The 22,177-nt window shown below is 43.7% G+C and overlaps 1 protein-coding gene and 1 long non-coding RNA gene across 2 annotated transcripts in view; both read left to right on the forward strand.

The window, feature by feature from the left end:
- LRP1B (LDL receptor related protein 1B) overlaps window positions 1-22,177 on the forward strand; it is a 1,639,960-nt gene that overhangs the window by 231,878 nt on the left and 1,385,905 nt on the right.
- LOC115474388 lies at window positions 6,945-11,512 on the forward strand. The gene is made up of 3 exons (XR_003942846.1): window positions 6,945-7,054; window positions 8,386-8,397; window positions 11,502-11,512. It is a non-coding gene; the product is annotated as an uncharacterized LOC115474388 (long non-coding RNA).

Here is a 22,177-nt window from a genome sequence, read left to right on the forward strand (position 1 = left end):
ACTGCAAGCTGAGAAATGGCTTCAAGTTTGTTGTCTAGGACTACACCATCTAGTCATTTACATGTTTAATTATGTTAAGTGTTGATTTAAGTGCATTCTGTGCAATAATGAAGTGATTTGACTTAAGATCCACTCAGGGCCTCCGCTCTAGGTGCCGCGGGGCATTTTTCTCTTTGTATCTAATCTTTTTCCAGTTGCTAAAGTACCTTAATCGTTTATGGCCCCTATTCACATTCTCTTCCTAGCTCTGTCCCTTCCTAATCTTTTCCCTCACCCCCTACCTCTCTCCGCTACAGGAACTCACTTCCCATCCATTGATTTCATCACCTCACCTTCTCTCCTACCCTCTTCCTCCCTCTTGGCTTTTAATCTCCGTCTCTTTCTTCCCTCCATTTTGCCTTCCCCATTCCACCTAAATATCTCTCGCCTTCGACGCCTTCGTGGCCACACCTCTCCTACTCTCCTCCGCTCTCTTTTACTCCTTCTCTTACTCTCAGCCGGTGACATCAATCCCAATCCTGGCCCTCCTCACCAACTATTATCCAAACTCTACAGATCTCACCATGACCTCTCTAAGCTCATCTCTATTCCTCTACTCCCCTCCTCTTCTCTGCCCTTCTCTTGCGCCCTATGGAATGCCCGCTCTATCTGTAACAAACTCCTCTATATCCAGGACCTCTTTATCTCACGTCACCTCCATCTGCTCGCCATAACAGAAACCTGGCTCTGCCCCGATAACTCTGCTTCAGTCGCAGCCCTATGCCATGGCGGTTATCTATTTTCACATACTCCTCGCCCTGCTGGCCGTGGGGGCGGTGTTGGACTACTTCTCTCTCCCTCCTCCAGATTTGAACCCCTTCTTCCACCTCAATCTCACTGTTTTTCCTCCTTTGAAGTCCACTCTATCCGCCTTTTCTCTCCTCTGCCTCTTCGAATAGCGGTCATTTATCGTCCCCCCTAATAAGTCCCTTTCATCCTTTCTCAGTGACTTTGACGCCTGGCTTGCCTTCTTCCATGATCCTTCCTCCCCCTCTCTCATCCTTGGTGACTTTAATATTCCTGCTAATGATCCTTCCAACTCTTATATTTCCAAGTTACTCGCTTTAACGTCCTCCTTTAATCTCCAACTATGCTCCACCTCCCCCACTCATCAAAATGGTCACTGTCTTGATCTCATCTTCTCCTCCAACTGTTCACCTTCTAGTTTCCTTGCCTCTGATCTTCCCTCCTCTGATCACCATCTTATAACTTTCACACTTAAATCTCCTCCCTCCCAGTCCCGTCCTATCTTATCTAATTTATCTAGGAATCTTCACGATATTGACCCTTCAGCTCTATCCTCCCATGTTTCAAACCTCCTCTCTACTGTGGCACCATCCACGTCTGTCAATGAGGCTGTTTCTTCTTACAACAATACTCTATCCTCTGCCTTAGACACTCTTGCACCTTTGATGACCCGCCCTGTAAGGCGTACAAAACCCCAACCTTGGCTGACTTCTAATATCCGCTACCTACGTTCCTGTACCCGCTCCGCCGAACGCCTCTGGCGGAAATCTCGGGCCCTTGCTGATTTCTTACACTTTAAGTTCATGCTGACCTCCTTCCAATCTGCTCTTTTACGTGCCAAACAGGATTATTATATCCAACTGACCAACTCTCTTGGCTCTAATCCTCAACTTCTCTTCACCACATTGAACTCTCTCCTCAAGGTGCCCCCTCCCCCAACTCCCCCTTCATTATCTCCTCAGACCCTTGCTGAATTCTTTCACAACAAGGTTCAAAAGATAAACTTTGCTTTCTCTACCTCACCACCTCTCCCTCCACTAGTCCGTTCCCCTCTCTCTCCTTCCCCTCATTTCCTTTCCTCCTTTCCTGAAGTTACTATTGAGGAAACTACACTTCTCCTTTCTTCCTCAAAATGTACCACCTGTTCCTCTGATCCCATTCCCACCCACCTTCTTAATGCCATCTCTCCTGCTCTTATTCCTTTTATCTGTCACATTCTCAACCTCTCACTTTCCACTGCGACTGTCCCTGCTGCCTTTAAACATGCTGTGGTCACACCTCTCCTTAAGAAGCCTTCACTCGACCCTACTTGTCCCTCTAATTACCGACCCATCTTCCTCCTTCCTTTTCTCTCTAAATTACTTGAGCGTGCTGTTCACCGCTGCTGCCTTGATTTTCTTTCCTCACATGCTATTCTTGACCCACTACAATCTGGTTTTCGCCCTCTCCACTCAACCGAAACTGCACTTACTGAGGTCTCCAATGACCTATTACTGGCTAAATCCAGAGGTCAATATTCCATCCTCATTCTTCTTGATCTTTCCACTACTTTTTACACTATCGATCACAGCATACTTCTCGATACCCTGTCCTCACTTGGATTCCAGAGCTCTGTCCTTTCCTGGTTCTCTTCCTACCTCTCCCTCCGCACCTTTAGTGTTCACTCTGGTGGATCCTCTTCTACTTCTATCCCTCTGCCTGTCGGCGTACCTCAGGGTTCTGTTATTGGTCCCCTCCTCTTTTCTATCTACACTTCTTCCCTTGGTTCATTAATCTCATCCCATGGCTTTTCCTACCATCTCTATGCTGATGACTCCCAAATCTACCTTTCTACCTCTGATATCTCACCTTGCATCCAAACCAAAGTTTCAGCGTGCTTGTCTGACATTGCTGTCTGGATGTCTCAACGCCACCTGAAATTAAATATGACCAAAACCGAGCTTCTCATTTTCCCCCCCAAACCCACCTCCCCGCTCCCCCCGTTTTCTATTTCTGTTGATGGCTCTCTCATTCTCCCTGTCTCCTCAGCTCGAAACCTTGGGGTCATCTTTGACTCTTCTCTCTCCTTCTCTGCTCATATCCAGCAGATTGCCAAGACCTGTTGTTTCTTTCTTTACAACATCCGTAAAATCCGCCACTTTCTTTCCGAGCACTCTACCAAAACCCTCATCCACACCCTTGTCACCTCTCGTTTAGACTACTGCAATCTGCTTCTTGCTGGCCTCCCACTTAGTCACCTCTCCCCTCTCCAGTCGGTTCAAAACTCTGCTGCCCGTCTCATCTTCCGCCAGGGTCGCTTTACTCATACTACCCCTCTCCTCAAGACCCTTCACTGGCTCCCTATCCGTTTTCGCATCCTGTTCAAACTTCTTCTACTAACCTATAAATGTACTCACTCTGCTGCTCCCCAGTATCTCTCCACACTCGTCCATCCCTACACCCCTTCCCGTGCACTCCGCTCCATGGATAAATCCTTCTTATCTGTTCCCTTCTCCACTACTGCCAACTCCAGACTTTGCGCCTTTTGTCTCGCTGCACCCTACGCCTGGAATAAACTTCCTGAGTCCCTACGTCTTGCCCCATCCTTGGCCACCTTTAAATCTAGACTGAAAGCCCACCTCTTTAACATTGCTTTTGACTCGTAACCACTCACCTCCACCTACCCTCCTCTCTTCCTTCCCGTTCACATTAATTGATTTGATTTGCTTACTTTATTTATTTTTTGTCTATTAGATTGTAAGCTCTTTGAGCAGGGACTGTCTTTCTTCTATGTTTGTGCAGCGCTGCGTATGCTTTGTAGCGCTATAGAAATGCTAAATAGTAGTAGTAGTAGTAGTAAGAAAGTTGCAGCCAAGTTTTGCCACTAACTTCTAGTTTTGAGTTATTGTTATCTTATGATACTGGTATTTTGGATTATGTGTGTTTGGCTTGACACATGGGGGTGGATAATTGTGTGAATACCTAAGTTAGAAGTTAATCACCTCTGTCAAACAAAAGATGCCTTCAACTAAATTCCCCATCTCTGTGACAACACATAGGGATGGTCCCCTGAGTCACACTGAAACTCCTCAGCTACAAACTCCTGACAAGCAAAGACCTCTTTCTCTCCTCCTACAACTATGAGTCACAGAATTTCTTTTTGTTAGATGTGCCCACCGAGGTGTGAACAGATATGTCAAAGCAATGCCAACTCATTCTGATTCTTGAGGATTGCTTGTCTTGTAAGCATATAGACACTTTTCAATTATACATTTTCTAAAGATTTTATGGCATCTCATGGGTATTTGCAAGCTATTTAAAATTATGTGTATCCTACTCTATCATGCTGATTCAAACAATGTTTACTTCTATTTAACAACACATTTATGTGGAAGCTGCTATTCAATTTCAAAAAACTTGTGTTTGTAGTGTTCTATACCAGTTTCTAAAGAACAGAAACTTCCCATTCAATCTTCAGCTGGTTGCAGTCAGCAATTATTTTGAATGCTAACCATCGCTTGCCGAATGAGGCCTTGATATTCAATGAGGAGCCTGAATATCAGGGTATGACTAGTCAAGAGTGTGTAGCCTTGACTTTTGCAAGTCCCAGCCAGTATTCAGCCAGGTCTCACATAAGACTTTTACATGGGCCTCAGATGAATATTGGCCAGGACTCGTTTAAGAGGGAATGCCGGTCCAACCCCCCTCCCCCAATCCCTTTCCCAGTCACCACTCATCCCTGAATTCACCTTTCCAGAAGGATCTGAACCCAACCCCACCCCTCCCCCCAACCCATGTCTAGGAGTAGAAGTTTAGCCTAATGGCTAAGGCAGTGAGCTGAGAACTGGGGGAACTAGGTTCGATCCCCACTGTGGCTCCTTGTGACCCTGTGAAAATCAATTCACTGTACACTTCCCCAGGTATAAAAACTTCAATTGTGAGCCCACTAGGGACAAATAAGTATCTTATGTAATATGTAAATTGCTTTGGTTGTACCACAGAAAGGCAGTATATTAAGTATTTAATAAACATTATGTCAAACTGCTTGAAGCTCCACCAACAACCCAAAACTCATTTCTCTGTGCACTCCCATGACTTCACCCCAGGACATACCCACTGGAGATCCATGGGGGCCAATACTGGGATCATGGGAGGGAGCCCAACTAAGTCCTGTGGTCAGTGGCAAACCCAAAAATTCAATGCCATGGTCGTATCCAGCCACCTGCATTTAATTTTTTTTTCTTTATTCTAAAATATAGCCGGTTAAGCCAATATTTATTGGCTGACCAGCTAAGCTTTAGTGGTCAAACACAGACCTGCTATTTATGTGGTCTACCTGACCACTAAACTGGGCTAGCCAGTGACTGGGCTAGCCGCTAAACAATAATATTCAGCAGAGATAGCCAGCTATCTCAAGTTGAATATTAGTGCTTAGCCAACTTTAAGCTATTTAACTGGCCAGGAGTCATTCCTGGCTGATTGAATAGTTTTAAATATTGGGCATAAGATGTGTAGGGTAGGAGTGAGCAACCGTGGTGTTCGAGGGCTAGAACCCAGTAGGGTTTTCAAGATTTGCACAAATAATAGGTATGTGATTGATTTGCACATACTGCTTCCATTGTATGCAAATAGATCTCATGCATATTCATTACAGAAATTTTGAAAACCTGAATGGCTTGTGACCCTCAAGGACTGTGTTTGCCTGCCCCTGGACTAGTGGGGCAGGGCTAGAAGTGGCCCTTTTCCACTGCTTTGTCTATCAAAATGGTGGTGCCCCTAACAGGAAATCTCTGTATAAAGTATGGTTTTACTGTAGTGAATAGCAAATAGGTTCATGTCATTGAAAGGTTGGTAGACAATGAGTAAATCAAAGACTTTAAATTACTGTACAAACTTACGGGCATTTGGTTTACAACACTCCTGACATCATGGTAATAGGAAAGAAAAATGTATTGCTCATGATGTGGTAATACTGAGTAGTAGTAGAATGAATAACAGTTGGAAAAATATTACAAAATACTGTGATTTACAATTGATAAGGAAAGACTTTAGAGAAAATAAATTAATGGTAATATTAATTGTGATTAGAGCTCTTGCAACAAAACCAACTGGATTCTCAAAACACTTGAATTTGAAATGTTAAAGATATAACCCCATCAATTTTACAAAACAAACAACAACAAAAATATAACAGCAAAATAGTGATTTCTTAAGGATTGCAAAGTCTTCAGGTTGGACAAAATTTAATGCAGTATAAACCGGTCAAAACTGCCTGTGATGTACCACAATGAAGACATATTACAACAACTACTACTACTACTACTAATAATAATAATATTCATTCATTCACTTTCCTAATTCAGTTCATTTCACCCTCAAAACTGTTGCATGCAACTACCAGCCATTCTGCATTTTGTTAAGATCTCACACTGATCACAACCCAAACTTATAAATTTATGTTAAACAGTGAAGACCTGAAATGTGTGTACAATGGCTCATCATGTATTCAAGGAATCAGAAAGCAGATACAATTCAATCAATGTTCAGTGTGGCCTTCTTTTAAATAGGAGCACCCTATGGTTAGCACCTGTGCTACTAAGTGGAAAGCATTGATTTGATTCATGACTCAGTGCGTACTTCTGTAATTAACTTGTATGTGGAATTACAATAGAACTTATTCATTTTTAATAATAAGTGAATATGAATTAGAATTGGTACAAAGTAAGAAGCATATTGGGGTCAAGTTTACATTTACCTTACTCTGTGTTTTCTTTAGTAGTTTGTAAAGCTCCAATTCATAAAATATTGAATAATAAAGACACAACGGAATATTCAATATTCTAACGAAAAGAATGAAAATCAAAAAGAAATACCAGGAAGAAAGAGTGATAGTTTTCCCTTGTCAGATGCATTTAATTGAACAAGAAATTATGCATGTTATTACATGTTGTAATATTTTAGTAACAAATATTTTTATATTGTTACATTTAAATATATTTTAATGAATCGGATAATTATAACTTTATGCAAAATTTAGCACTGTATTGTGATAATATACATATTAAGCCAGATATTCAAAAGTGCTTATATGCTTAACAATGACTGCTAATTTGAGTTCAATGTCGCTTACAATAAACAATATAGGATACGTAACAACGAATAATGCATAAGAAAGTAATTTGTTGTAAGAATCCAATTTAACAATGCAGTATCATAAACATACTGGGATAACTATGAAAGTTTAACATATAGAACATCTATTATGCATGAGAAATTGTACAAGAAGCAAGTTGATTTTTTAGCACAGTATAGATAGCTCCACTGAAAATATAGGGGTGCGCTTAATTATTTATTTATTTATTTATTTTTATTTATTGCATTTGTATCCCACATTTTTCCACCTTTTTGCAGGCTCAATGTGGCTTACAATAATCATGAGTAGTGCATTGATAATCTGTAAGTGTTTAGAATAATGGCATATATGTGCATAGCTTTGCATATGCATGCATAAATGCCAAAATTCTAAGCACGTGCTATTCTATAAATATGTGTATACCTTACATTTACATAGCATGTATTTTACAAGTAGGTATACATGTGCAGTTACAGTTTAGAAAAGTCATACAGGTCTGAATATAAGCATTTTTTCCAAAATGTCTGTGACATATTTTACAAATGCAGGGGTAACCCGCTCTTCTCACTTAGGCGGGTTAAGCTCAAGAGTAATACTCTGTGAGCCGATCTTGGGGTTTGGGAGACTGGATATAAACTACTCACTTCAGGTTCCCTCTGGATCTCACACAGTAACCATGCAGTAGTCAGGAGTGTCAAGAAAATTAACTGAACTTTATTTAACAACTGGAACTCAGCATTGATTGTCAAGAAAGTCCTCAGCATACAGCTATGATGGTAACCAGATACGATATTACAAAGTCACAAGAGCATACAATCTTTCCTTCTTGGGTTATGCACATATGCAAGACCCCTTTCACCTGACCTGTAGCCAGTTGGAACCCTACAATCAACTTCTCCAATGAAGCACCATTACCAATGGAGATTTGGATCCAGCATTAACTGTTCAAGTTTTTCAGGGGTTTACCCTGGAAGAAATCACTAGCTGCAGGCAGACAACATCCTAACCTTGAGCCCAGATTGCAGCGAGACTCCCCAATCTCAGCCCACAGATCAGCTCCTCTATATGACTCAGGAGATTAACAGCATTGACCCTGCTCCTGCTCCTCTATCAGGGTTTGCTCAGCAGGTACCCCTCTTTCATTCCAACAGGTCACTTGGCGGGAGTTATAGACTTCTTAAACACAGACTACCAAGGACAAATGTTATAGTACTGTCCTCCCTTATATAGAGATCATCAGCTCCACCCCACACTCAGCTTCCATGAATCAGGGAATCCTCAAGTGTGAGATGGACTTATGACTTTCTTCCATGCTGGACTCCTCCTACTCAGGGCTCCAATATAACAAAGGGTTACACAAGCCTGAACGTCTAAGCCTTTTGTAAAACTGATTTAACGCCTCTCCTAGACAAATACATTAAAAAGCTCACCCAAAACATATGGCACATGAACGGCAATGTCTCAAAATGTTGCAATGTGAAACATAGAAATAGAGAAGTGTACCCAAGGGTGCCCATGAAGATGAAGATAGCCCACATGAGAAGGGTTAGAAGCAGTGGTGTGCTGGAGCTGGCTCGCACCGGCTCGCAAGAGCCGCTTATTAAATTTTGACAGCTCTTGCGAGCCGGTTGTTGTTGGGGGCGAACCGGCTCCATTGCGGGAGGTAAGCATGGCAGGAGGATGCCATCACAGGCCATGCTTACCTCCCCTGCCACTCTGAAGCATATCCAACCATGTCCTCTGCTCCCCTCCGTCTTTTTTTAATTACCTCCTTCGAAGCGCGCGCCATTTAAAGCCCTGCTGCGTGCTAGCCATCTCCAGGCTTCCTCTGCTTGCTTCGGATGATGTTCGTGCCTTAGTCCCGCATTCATTCTGATGTCATTTCCTTTTTTCACGAAGGCGGGACTAAGGCACAAACATCATCCAAAGCAAGCAGGGCAGGGGAAGCCTGGAGAAGGCCAGCACGCAGCAGGGCTTTAAATGGCGCGCGCTTCGATGGAGGTAATTAAAAAAAGACGGAGGGGAGTGGGATGGGAGGGTGGGAGCGAAGGACATCTTTGGAGCGGCAGGGGAGTGAGGAGAATCGCTGGATTGGTAGAGGGGGGCAGGGGAGAGACCTGCTGGGCATGGGTGGGTAGAGGGGGGCAGGGGAGAGACTTGCTGGGCATGGGTGGGTTAGAGGGGGGCAGGGGGAGAGACCTGCTGGGCATGGGTGGGTAGAGAGGGGCAGGGGAGAGGCTTGCTGGGCATGGGTGGGTAGAGGGGGCAGGGGAGAGGCTTGCTGGGCATGGATGGGTAGAGGGGGCAGGGGAGAGACTTGCTGGGCATGGGTGCATAGAGGGGGGCAGGGGAGAGACTTGCTGGGCATGAGTGGGTAGAGGGGGCAGGGGAGAGATCTGCTGGGCATGGGTGCGTAGAGGGGGGCAGGGGAGAGGCTTGCTGGGCATGGGTGGGTAGAGGGGGGCAGGGGAGAGGCTTGCTGGGCATGGGTGGGTAGAGGGGGCAGGGGAGAGACCTGCTGGGCATGGGTGGGTAGAGGGGGGCAGGGGAGAGACTTGCTGGGCATGGGTGGGTAGAGGTGGGCAGGGGAGAGAAGAGAATTGCTGGGTATGGATGGATAGAGGGGGCAGGGGAGAGAAGGAGAGTTTCAGGACATGGATGGAGGGGAGAGCAAGTGAAATTCTGGACATGGATGGAGGGGAGGGAAGGGAGAGAGAAGAAATGCTGGACATGGAGAGAAGATAGAGGAAGGAGATTAGATGAGGGAAAAGGAAGTGAGGAGAGAAACTGCACATGGATGGAGAAAATAGGCAGAAGCTGGATCCACTGTACAATGAAGTATGCGGAGGACCAGAAATGAAGAAGAAAGGAGGAAAGAAAAGAAATAAATGGAAAGGAAGCCTTGGAAACGGAGTCAAGGGAACAGATAGAGAGCAGCAGAATCAGATACTGGACCCAGCATGATCAGAGAAACAAGTCACCAGACAACAAAGGTAGAAAAAAAATAATTTTATTTTCATTATAGTGTTTGGAATATGTCCACTTTGAGAATCAGGTGCTGAACGTTAAAAGTTTATATTTATTTACTTATTTATGGCATTTTATCCCATATTAAACATGAATTAGATTGGAACCTGGGATAATTCAATTTTTTTTTCCTGGAGAGAGTAATGTGTTGCCCCCCCCCCCCCCCCGGGGTATAGCCAGCTCTGCAAATTTTGGGGGGGGCGCAGAGGTTGGTGGGGGGGCGCAGTGGTGGACGGGGGGCGCAGAGGTGGATGGGGGGGGGGTGCCGAGGTGGACCGGGGGGGCGCCGAGGTGGACCAGGGAGAGAGCTTGTTGTTAAAAATTTACCAGCACACCACTGGTTAGAAAGTAAAGTTTGCCTATTTGCGGATGATACTAAGATCTGTAACCGAGTGGACATCCGGGAGGGAGTGGAAAACATGAAAAGGATCTGAGGAAGCTAGAAGAATGGTCTAACGTTTGGCAATTAAAATTCAATGTGAAGAAATGCAAAGTGATGCACTTAGGGAATAGAAATCCTCGGGAGACGTATGTGTTAGGCGGGGAGAATCTGAAAGGTACGGACGGGGAGAGGGATCTTGGGGTGATAGTATCTGAGGATCTGAAGGCGACAAAACAGTGTGACAAGGTGGTGGCCGTAGCTAGAAGGTTGTTAGGCTGTATAGAGAGAGGTGTGACCAGCAGAAGAAAGGAGGTGTTGATGCCCCTGTATAAGTCATTGGTTGAGGCCCCCACCTAGAGTATTGTGTTCAGTTTTGGAGGCCGTACCTTGCGAAGGATGTAAAAGGAATTGAAGCGGTGCAAAGAAAAGCTACGAGAATGGTAAGGGATTTGCGTTACAAGACGTGTGAGCAGAGACTTGATGACCTGAACATGTATACTCTGGAAGAAAGGAGAAACAGGGGTGATATGATACAGACGTTCAAATATTTGAAAAATATTAATCCGCAAACAAACCTTTTCCGGAGGTACGAAGGCAGTAGAACGAAAGGACATGAAATGAGATTGAATGGGGGCAGACTCAAGAAAAATGTCAGGAAGTATTTTTTCACGGAGAGAGTAGTGGATGCTTGGAATGCCCTCCCGCGGGAGGTGGTGGAAATGAAACGGTACAGAATTCAAACACGCGTGGGATAAACATAAAGGAATCCTGTTCAGAAGGAATGGATCCTAAGAGCTTAGCCGAGATTGGGTGGCAGAGCCGGTGGTGGGAGGCGGGGATAGTGCTGGGCAGACTTATACGGTCTGTGCCGGAGCCAGTGGTGGGAGGCGGGGCTGGTGGTTGGGAGGCAGGGATAGTGCTGGGCAGACTTACACGGTCTGTGCCCTGAAAAGGACAGGTACAAATCAAGGTAAGGTATACACAAAAAGTAGCACATATGAGTTTATCTTGTAGGGCAGATTGGATGGACCATGGAGGTCTTTTTCTGCCGTCATTTACTATGTTACTCCATGAGGCCCTGCTCCCACAGGACTAGTACATACTGTCCACAAGGTCCCCATAACATTCCTGGTGTTCATTCAGTGCCTGCAAGGTAGAACTTCTAGCTCTGTCTATGGGATGCAAAACATTTAGTAATGGAAAATGTTCTTGTCCCACAAGGGAAGCCTCACCTCAGAGGAGGTGAAAATGTGGAGGTGGGAAGAGAGAAGTGCTGAAACACACAAGCATCTTTTTGTTGTGGCAGGGCAAAAGTTCAGCACCTATACCACACAAACAGCATGGGTGATGGAGGATTGTTCCAGTGCCTCAGATGGATCAGAGGGTTGTGGGCAGAAGGATAAATGTGCTGAAGCTCACAGAAGAGACCTGCTGCACCCTAGAGGAAGAGGAGAAGTGGACAGGTATAATAGTTGGTATAATATTGGAAGAGTGTGGGGCAGTGGGAGCAAGCAATGTTGTGGGGTGTTAGCTGGCTGGAAGGGAGAGCAGATAGCAAGTGTGGAGAAGGTGGAGTTTTAGATAAGTACATAAGTACATAAGTACATAAGTAGTGCCATACTGGGAAAGACCAAAGGTCCATCTAGCCCAGCATCCTGTCACCGACAGTGGCCAATCCAGGTCAAGGGCACCTGGCACGCTCCCCAAACGTAAAACATTCCAGACAAGTTATACCTAAAATGCGGAATTTTTCCAAGTCCATTTAATAGCGGTCTATGGCCTTGTCCTTTAGGAATCTATCTAACCCCTTTTTAAACTCCGTCAAGCTAACCGCCCGTACCACGTTCTCCGGCAACGAATTCCAGAGTCTAATTACACGTTGGGGTGAAGAAAAATTTTCTCCGATTCGTTTTAAATTTACCACACTGTAGCTTCAACTCATGCCCTCTAGTCCTAGTATTTTTGGATAGCGTGAACAGTCGCTTCACATCCACCCGATCTATTCCACTCATTATTTTATACACTTCTATCATATCTCCCCTCAGCCGTCTCTTCTCCAAGCTGAAAAGCCCTAGCCTTCTCAGCCTCTCTTCGTAGGAAAGTCGTCCCATCCCCACTATCATTTTTCGTCGCCCTTCGCTGTACCTTTTCCAATTCTACTATATCTTTTTTGAGATACGGAGACCAGTACTGAACACAATACTCCAGGTGCGGTCGCACCATGGAGCGATACAACGGCATTATAACATCCGCACACCTGGACTCCATACCCTTCCTAATAACACCCAACATTCTATTCGCTTTCCTAGCCGCAGCAGCACACTGAGCAGAAGGTTTTCAGCGTATCATCGACGACGACACCCAGATCCCTTTCTTGATCCGTAACTCCTAACGCGGAACCTTGCAAGACGTAGCTATAATTCGGGTTCCTCTTACCACATGCCTCACTTTGCACTTGTCAACATTGAACTTCATCTGCCACTTGCACGCCCATTCTCCCAGTCTCGCAAGGTCCTCCTGTAATCGTTCACATTCCTCCTGCGACTTGACGACCCTGAATAATTTGTGTCATCGGCGAATTTAATTACCTCACTAGTTATTCCCATCTCTAGGTCATTTATAAATACATTAAAAAGCAACGGACCCAGCACAGACCCCTGCGGGACCCCACTAACTACCCTCCTCCACTGAGAATACTGGCCACGCAATCCTACTCTCTGCTTCCTGTCTTTCACCAGTTCTTAATCCATAATAATACCCTACCTCCGATTCCATGACTCTGCAATTTCTTCAGGAGTCTTTCGTGCGGCACTTTGTCAAACGCCTTCTGAAAATCCAGATATACAATATCAACCGGCTCCCCATTGTCCACATGTTTGCTTACCCCCTCAAAAAAATGCATTAGATTGGTGAGGCAAGACTTCCCTTCACTAAATCCGTGCTGACTTTGTCTCATCAGTCCATGTTTTTGTATATGCTCTGCAATTTTATTCTTAATAATAGCCTCCACCATCTTGCCCGGCACCGACGTCAGACTCACCGGTCTATAATTTCCCGGATCTCCTCTTTCAGCTCTCTCATATTCAGCACCAATGCAAACAGTCATGGGACATGCTGCAGAGGCATTTATTCATGACTTATAGGTGGCCATGGGACGGGCATGGCCAAATGTGGTAACTGCAGAAGACATACTGGGCATGCTCTCAACAATGGTTGCACTTACATAATGTTTATATTTGTTGTGAAAGTGCCTTAAATGCAAAAAAATTGCCATAGTTTAATAAAATGGCCCCAAAGAAAGGATTGATTCTTTAGGATCCTGCCAGATACTTGTGTGTTTTAGCGTAACTGTAAACCGCACAGACCCACTTGTTTGGAATATGCGACATAGCAAGTTTTTAATAAATATAAACAAACTTTGACCTGGATTGACCACTGTTGGAAACAGGATTCTGGGACTGATTAATTTTTGGTCTGATCCAGTATGGCATTTCTCATGTTTTTTTTTTAGTTGATTTTCTGTATGACATACTGGATAGAGAGATGTGCTGTAAAAGTCACACAGGGTTGATTTATGAAAGTTTTAAACCATTTTTTCATTTTATGCAAATCTTATGTCAGCTTCATCAACAAAACAATCCCATTATTCTCAAAGGGGTAAAACACTTGTGCCAAACTGTCATATACCTTTAATAAGACAGTCACTGTGATCATAAAAATTGGGGAGGGTATAAGTGTTTTGTGAAACACAACACCCTGGTTTGGTGCTATAATTGACTTCTGTCAAGGAAAGGACATTTTAAGTTATTTTAGATCTTAGTTTGATTTATATTTTAACAAAGCTACACTGAATGCAGAAGATAAATGTGTAGTTCTCTCAGAATTTTAGCAAGAAAAATAAACCTCTTAACTGTTAGTCTCCTGGGTGGTTAATAAAATCTCTACAACCACTTGCTGGAATTATACAGCAGCATTGTAATTTAACAGCTGGCTGTAGTCTATTATTTTTTGGGGGAGGCAAGTAATCCATAGTCAAGAATCTATTTTCATAAAAAAAAAAAAAGGCAATCCCTTTAAAGAAAGCTGTTCTTTCTGTTTATGGAGATTTTGTGTGTATGTATGTGAGAGAGATTTCAGAAAAAAAAAAAAAACAGGCAGTAAGCAGTAACATTCACTTTAAATTGTTTGAAATGTTTGCTGCCAGGACATTAAGGCTGGTCACCAAGATGTCGTAAAATGTCACATTAAATTGCAGCTTAATTTATCTCACATTACTACCCTGGCTTCCCTTATTAGATAGAATCAGGTTTAAAACTGCTTGTTTAGTGTTTTAAATCTTACAGGGTTATATTTCAGAACTGCTAACTAAAGTGGCTTCACTGGGTTTGGCCCAGTCAAGCAGACTAAAAGAACAATTGATGCTAGTGACACCGTTTCACAAGGCAATCCGATATTGGAGGATCGTTGGTTCTCTAGTCCCTGTACTTGGATTTACAATATGGAACTCTCTACCTATTTCTATCAGAATAGATAATATCTACCTTAGCTTCTGGAACAGGCTAAAAACCTTTCACGTCGCTAAGTTTGTTTCATAACAATCATTACAATGCCAAATTCGTCATATTATCACAACTCTAAAGTAGACTTGCTGTTCACTTGAATGTGTGATAACGGGGACATTAGACTATAAATTCTTGTCGAGCAGGGACTGTCTCTTCATGTTCAAGTGTACAGCACTGCTTACGTCAAGTAGCACTATAGAAATGATAAGTAGTAAAAGTAGTAGTAGAACAGGTCTCATTTGTCACTGGGATATGTTACTGGATAGTAACATCTGAGGCATTGACCAAAAACAATTCCCTCCTACCTGAAAATGTGCTCTGTGCAGACAATTTTTATTTTACTTTTTTTGTCCAATTTTAGCAGCGTCAATACTTTGTAGGATCTTAACAGAATTATCATAGTAATGTAACATGGGGTTAGGGAAAGAAGAAAAAAACAAAGTGGTAAAATGGGGATTTACTTGTGCTGGTGAACATTCCGCCAGTCAGCAATGTAGCTTAGAATTTTGAGAAGGGTTTTGGAATGGGAAGCTAAGGAGGGGTTACCTGGGAGACGGGGCTGGCTGGCAGTTGCAGAGAGATTCTGGCAACTGAAGAGAGTGGATGTGCTGTTTGATGTGGGACAGGCAGTGTGGAATTGAAGGAAATTAAAAGTTTTAGGAAGTGAGTTTGGCTGGTAGTGAAAGTATTGAGGTGAGAGTGATAGTAAAAGTGAGATTGAGAAAGTGAGATTTGGGAATCTTGTGTAAATGTGGAGTGAATGGTGAAGGGAGTGTGTTGGACAATCTGAGAGAGAGGAGGTGTACTTGGTGATGTGGAGAATTGTATGGTGTTTGAGAGTTTTTAATTTGAGAGATTTTATAGTGAAATTGGTTAAGGCTTAGTGGGAAGGTTACAGGTTAAAAGAGAAGATTTTTAGGGTGTTTTAGTAGGAATTTGGGATTTTGGGGGTTAAGGGGCTAATTATAAGGGAAACAGGGGAAGGGTCTAGAAAGGATTGTTTAGGAAATAGTGTATTAAGCAAGAGTTAAGCATATAGGGATAGGGGTTAAGTAGGGGTTAAGTTGTGGGTTAATAGGGTCACAGCTTAGTTTTAAATTGAAGGGAATGTGGAAGGAGGATATGTGTGTTGTGAATAAATGGTGAAAAGAAGAAGACTGCCAAACACACCTGTGTTAGTGCTAGTTAGGGAATAAAAAAAAGTTTAGGTAAAGAAGGAAAGGATCTGACAGAGAGGGAATCTGAAATTATTTTTTTATTTCTTCAGCTAGAAGGCCACAGTGGAAAAAAAACATTTGCTTCCCTGAAGTGCAGAATCCTTATTGACTTAAACAGAGTAGATAGGGTCTTGCTTCCATTTACTTTAAATTTAAGGAAAGGTTTAGGAAGAAGAGTCGTGTACACATTCTTCTGAAGACGACTGCAAGTGCCCCAACGCAAGAAAGATTTCGCTGCACGTTTGGGAGAAAAGAAGTCTGAAGCATCAGCAGCTAAGTGACTGTGGGAAAAAACCGGGACTGGGGTAAAGGATAAGGGAAAAGTGAGAGAGACTTACCTGGGAAGGGAAAAGGAAAAGAGAAAGGAAATAAATAAAGCACTGTACCTGTTCCTGTAAAAAGTGAGTGGAGACATCTCCTGAAAAACATAAAAGTTGACACAAAGTATCAAATTCAGAAAGAAAGTTAACCAAAGGGGCATTAAGAAGAGTTTAAAAGGGGAACAGAACTAAGGAAAAAGAAATGTAATACTTATCTGACTTCTTTAATCTGATGCAGAGGTGTGAATTCCTGGAAAGAAAAGAAAGTATTTTTTTAGTTGACTGTTGGGTTTGTTGTACAATTTTTAATTGCATTAAAATTACTTTGTCTATTTCACTGAAAAAGGGGTACTATCAAATGTTACTTTGTTATTGATTAAAAAAAAACCTGTTTCTGTCTGGGTTTGTACGCTCAAGCAAGCAAGTATCCTGAAATTTAGTTTCATTTCCTCACTGAGTCTGAGTGGCTGAGTGACGTGGTTAGTTATTGTACCCACTCCTCATTCTTGGTGTCAGGGGTTCCGACAAGGCTGGCACGACTACAACCATCAGGCTGTTGGAACACCGTCAATTTTATACATCACACTCAAGAGTGTGGGGGTGGGTAACAGTAAGGCATGCAGTGATCTAAAGCTGTATCACTTAACTGAGAGATCAGCTGGTCCTGACAGGCACCCGTTTCGCTGCCGCTTTCTGAAGGGACATGAGCCGGTGAATACTTCCTGCTTGTGTGCCTTTGATTCCTGCCGCCAAGTATGCTGCCTGTTGATCATCAGGGTTCTGTTGATCATGAGGGTTAAATGTGGGAGACCCTTGTTTGCATGCATTTGCATGCAATTAGCATTCAGAGCTGGCAAGCATGTTATTATACGTGCTCACCGGCTCTGATCATTGGGCGGGAGCAAACACAGGCGCTAGTATGGCGCTATTGGCCTGTATTGCCTGTGTTTGCTTCTGATCATTGGCCCATCAGAATTTTAGAAATAGTTATATAGTTAAATAAAACTTTAACTCAGGGATTGTAGGTATGAACTTCATAGTTTCTGGTTCTGATATCCTTGGATGATCCAACTAATGCAGGTTGCTGTAGGCTTTTTCTTTTTTCTACAGGAGGATGGCTAGATACAAATATAGACCCAGCACTGATCACAGGGCATGAGGAGAGTTATTTGTAATATGAAGGGAAGATAAAAGTTTCTTTTCTGTATACAAAATAAATGAAAGACGTTCAAAGTAAAATTGAGGACTAAGCAGAAGTCAGTAAAAGTTTGGGTTGTAAATAAGCAAAAAGAATATTATTTAATCTAAGTTGCAGAGCCTGATGTGAACCCAACCGCCCAGTAAGGCAGCTGGAGGTTGAAAAAAAATAGCCTTGATTTAGTATTGGTTTAACTTGTGGAAGAACAGGTTGATAGGATATGTTATTGAATGTGTATTACATATGGTACACATCACAGAAGCGAGGCTGTGCCATGTAATTCCATTCATTTTTGAATGATGGCTGAGTTTTGCACTTAGTGAGCTTGAACAGCTAAAATTAAAGCACGTTAAGTGCAAAGGCTGTGCAATAGTTGTTGAGGGCATGCCCAGCTCATCCTCTACAATTATTGCTTTGAAATGTTGGTACATGTGCATACATTTGGTTATATTTAATGTAAACTCACGCTAATAACAAAAGTGACAGAGCAGTATATACTATGTGGTCACTGTAATATGACCCAGCCTATTCTCCCCCAGATTCTATATATAGAGTCAAACTTTCTGCACAGGTCCAAGATGTACATAAAACTAAAGGGTCATTTTACTGAGCTGCAGAAAAAGTGGACCTGCACTAGCATCAGCATGTGTTTTTGATGCGTGCTGAGGTCCCCTTTTACAGTTTTTGGGGAAAATAAATGGTTTCGGTAATCGAACCGCTTACCGCACGGACAATTCAATGGGGAGCACTTACCGTTACCCATTGAGATGGCAGTAAGGGCTCCCATGCTAACCCAACAGTAACTGGCCCATAGGGTTAGATTCTGTATATGGCATCTGAAAAATCAGCGCTGAGAAAAATATATCTAGGCATACTCTATAAAACATGCTTAAATGTAGGTATGGTTTATAGAATATGCCTGGCCCCGGTCCGCATGACTTAATTTAGTCATGGCCAGTTAAGCCAACTAAAACTTGCTGTAAATGCCATATGCCTAAATTAAGTGTGGGCCGTCTATATTCTATAACAATGTGCATAGTTTTTAGAAACGCCCACAATCAGTCCATTCCATGCCCATGGCCAAAGCCCTTTTTCAGCCATGCATCTAAGAATTTACGTGCATTACTTTACAGAATATGCTTAGACAGTTGTGCACATAAATTGTAATTAATGCCAATTAGTGTTAATTGCTTGTTAATTGGCAAGTATCTGCACTGATTGACTTGTTAAGCTATATAAGTTGCATGTGCAATACAGAATATGACCAGATTTGTGAGCACAACTCTAGTCACACTATATAGAATCTGGAGGAAAGGGAATAATTCTATAAGTGACATTCAAAAATCAGCGCTGGAAAAAAATTGGTGCTAAGCAGTATTCCATAAAGGGCACTCCAAGCTCATTATAAAATAGCACTTTAGAACACCCAACCCCAGTGGTGTGCTGGTAAATGTTTAACAACAGGCTCTCTCCCCGGTCCCCCTCTGCGCCCCCCCCCCAAATTGCAGAGCTGGCTATAGCCAGGGAGAGAGCCTGGTGGGGGGGGGGGGTGGCAATGTATTAATCCAGGAAAAAAAATTCAATGATCCCAGGTTCCAATCTAATTCATGTTTAATGTGCGATAAAATGCCATAAATAAGTAAATAAATATAAACTTTTAATATTGAGCACCTGATTCTAAAAGTGAACATATTCCAAACACTATAATGAAATAAAATGATTTTTTTCTACCTTTGTTGTCTGGTGACTGTTTTTCTGATCATGCTGGCCCAGTATCCGATTCTGCTGCTATCTGTCCTCTTAACTCCATTTCCAGGGCTTCCTTTCCATTTAGTTATTTCCTTTCCTCCTTTCTTCTTCATTTCTGGTCCTTAGCTTCTGCCTATTTTCTTCATCCATGTGCAGTTTTTCTCCTCTCTTCCTTTTCCCTCATCTTATCTTCTTCCTCACTCTTCCCTCCCCTCCATCTATGTCCAGCATTTCTTCTCTCTCCTCTCCTCTCCCCTGCCCTTCATCCACCCATGTCCAGTGACCCTCCTCTCCCCTGCCCTGCCCTCCATGCACCCATACCCAGCGACCCTCCTCTCCTCTGCCCTGCATGCACCATACCCAATGACCCTCCTTCCCATGCCCTCCATCCACCCATGTCCAGTGACCCTCCTCTCCCCTGCCCTGCATGCACCCATACCCAGCGACTCTCCTCTCCCCTGCCCTGCATGCACCCATACCCAGCGACCCTCCTTTCCCCTGCCCTCCATCCACCCATGTCCAGCAGTGACCCTTCTCTCCCCTGCCCTGCATGCACCCATACTCAGCGACCCTTCTCTCCCTCCCTTCCATCCATCCACCCATGCCCAGCAACTCCCTTCTCTCCCCTGCCACCCCCTCCCGAGTTGTTCAGCGAATTCTCCTCCCTCCCTCCGGATTCGGTCCCTCACCGACCTGACTCTGAGTCACCCTGCCTTGTCCTTCGAATTCTTCGGGGCAGGCAGTCTTGCCTGCCCGCTGCCAGCACTGACTCTCCCCCGCTGCCAGGTCGCGCTTCAAAATGGCCACCAAGACTTACAAGGGCGGCCTCCAAGACTTCAGCAGAAGTCTCGCGAGGCCACCTCTGGAAGTCTCGGCGGCCATTTTTAAAGCGTGAACCGGCAGCGGGGGAGAGTCAGCGCTGGCAGCGGGCAGGCAAGACTGCCTGACCCGAAGAATTTGAAGGACAAGGCAGGGTGACTCAGAGTCAGGTTGGTGAGGGACCGGATCCGGAGGGAGGGAGGAGGGAGGGAGGAGAGCCGGCTCACGCTTTTTAACAACCGGCTTGCAAGTCGGAAGAAAATTGAACAACTGGCTCTTGCGAGCCGGCTCCAGCACACCACTGCCCAAACCGCTCATGCCCCACCCCTGGCCATGCACCCGTTTGAGTTGCACACTATCAGTGTAATTCTACAAAGCATATTCCACACATAAAGGATGGTTAACATGTAGAAAAAGGCTCTTATTAAATTATGTGTGGGTTTTCTCCAGAAAAGGTATGTTTACTTTCCCACAGTCTGTGCATATGCATTCCTGTTGTTTAGATGGAACTGAGGAAGAGTGTGATGTAGGTGTGTATTTTATAAAATATGAGCCTGATAATCAAAGTGATTTAGACTGCCAAGCAAGGCTCTTGGCCATTTAAACTTCTTATCTGGGGCTATCCTGGGATATTCAGTGGCACTTAATCAGACAACGCTGCTGAATATCCCCTCTAAATGGCCTTTCCCAAACTGACGAGGTTAGGGGGTGGGTTGGGGGTAGGGTTAGCGTTGAGTGGTGACCTAGCCGGTTTGTGGCAATATTCAGTATGCTAACTGGCTAGGTAACTGCATAAAGATGGGACAGCAAAAACGCTGTCCTAACTTTATGCAATGAAGTTAACTGAGTACTGGTATGAGTATTGGCTGGTGGCTTGTTAACCTCAAGGTAGTAGCACAGTTGTTCCTGTGGGTCCACCCTTTCTGATCTTCCCTCCCAACCCCAGAGCAGCATTCCCCCATTAGCATCTTCCCTCCACCCCTGAACAAAATATCATAATGCCTAAACCCCACCACCCCCATAGACCCCTCAGGCCTACCTTTGCTGGTCCCTGGTGATCTAGGGGGAAATGAGCAGGAGCTATGCCCACTCACTCCTGCGTGGCACAGGCCACTCTTGAAAATGGCTGCCATGACCTCTAGCAGCAGCCTCGTGTTACTTCAAGTCAGTACTTATAGCATAATGAAATGTATGTGCACAAATCTGTAAATGTACATTTAAATACACATTCTTTTGCTAGTATGTACATACCTTGTGGAATGAGATACACCTATTTCATAAACTATATGGCATCTGCTTCACATTTTCTAAAATACCAGCATTTTTTTTCATCTGCCAAATTTTCAAAGCTCAGAAGGCCTTGCTCAACCTACTTGAAATTACACCTTTACCTTTGGAGGAGTGGCCTAGTGGTTAGAGCATCAATCTTGCAATCCAGAGGTGGCTGGTTCAAATCCCACTACTGCTCCTGTGATCTTGCGCAAGTCACTTCACCCTCCATTACCTCAGGTACAAAATTAGAGTATGAGCCCTTGAGCTACTACTGAAAAAGGTGTGAGCAAAATCCAAATAAATATATAGGTCACCAAATTGTGGGAATCAATATTTATGCATGAAGCTCCAAGATCTGCACACAAACTAGTTAGTGAGCCATTAACAACCAATAACTGGGTCATTTGCATTTACATGCAGATCTTCTCTGCACCCTTTTCTATAAAATGCATGCCTAAATTTTATAGTGCACAACTCAAAAGGGGTGTAGCCATGGGAGGGGTATGGGCAGCCAAACCAAAATGAAGTAGAGGTTGACACAAAAACCAACCAGTGCTGGAGTTGTGGGTTAAAATATTACTACTACTACTTAACATTTCTAGAGCGCTACTAGGGTTACGCAGCGCTGTACAGTTTAACAAAGGACAGTCCCTGCTCGAAGGAGCTTACAATCTAAAGGATGAAATGTCAAGTTGGGGCAGTCAAGATTTCCTGAATAGAGGTGTAGTGGTTA

This window comes from Microcaecilia unicolor, chromosome 7 (genome assembly GCF_901765095.1).
Source record: "Microcaecilia unicolor chromosome 7, aMicUni1.1, whole genome shotgun sequence".
Lineage (NCBI taxonomy): Eukaryota > Metazoa > Chordata > Amphibia > Gymnophiona > Siphonopidae > Microcaecilia > Microcaecilia unicolor.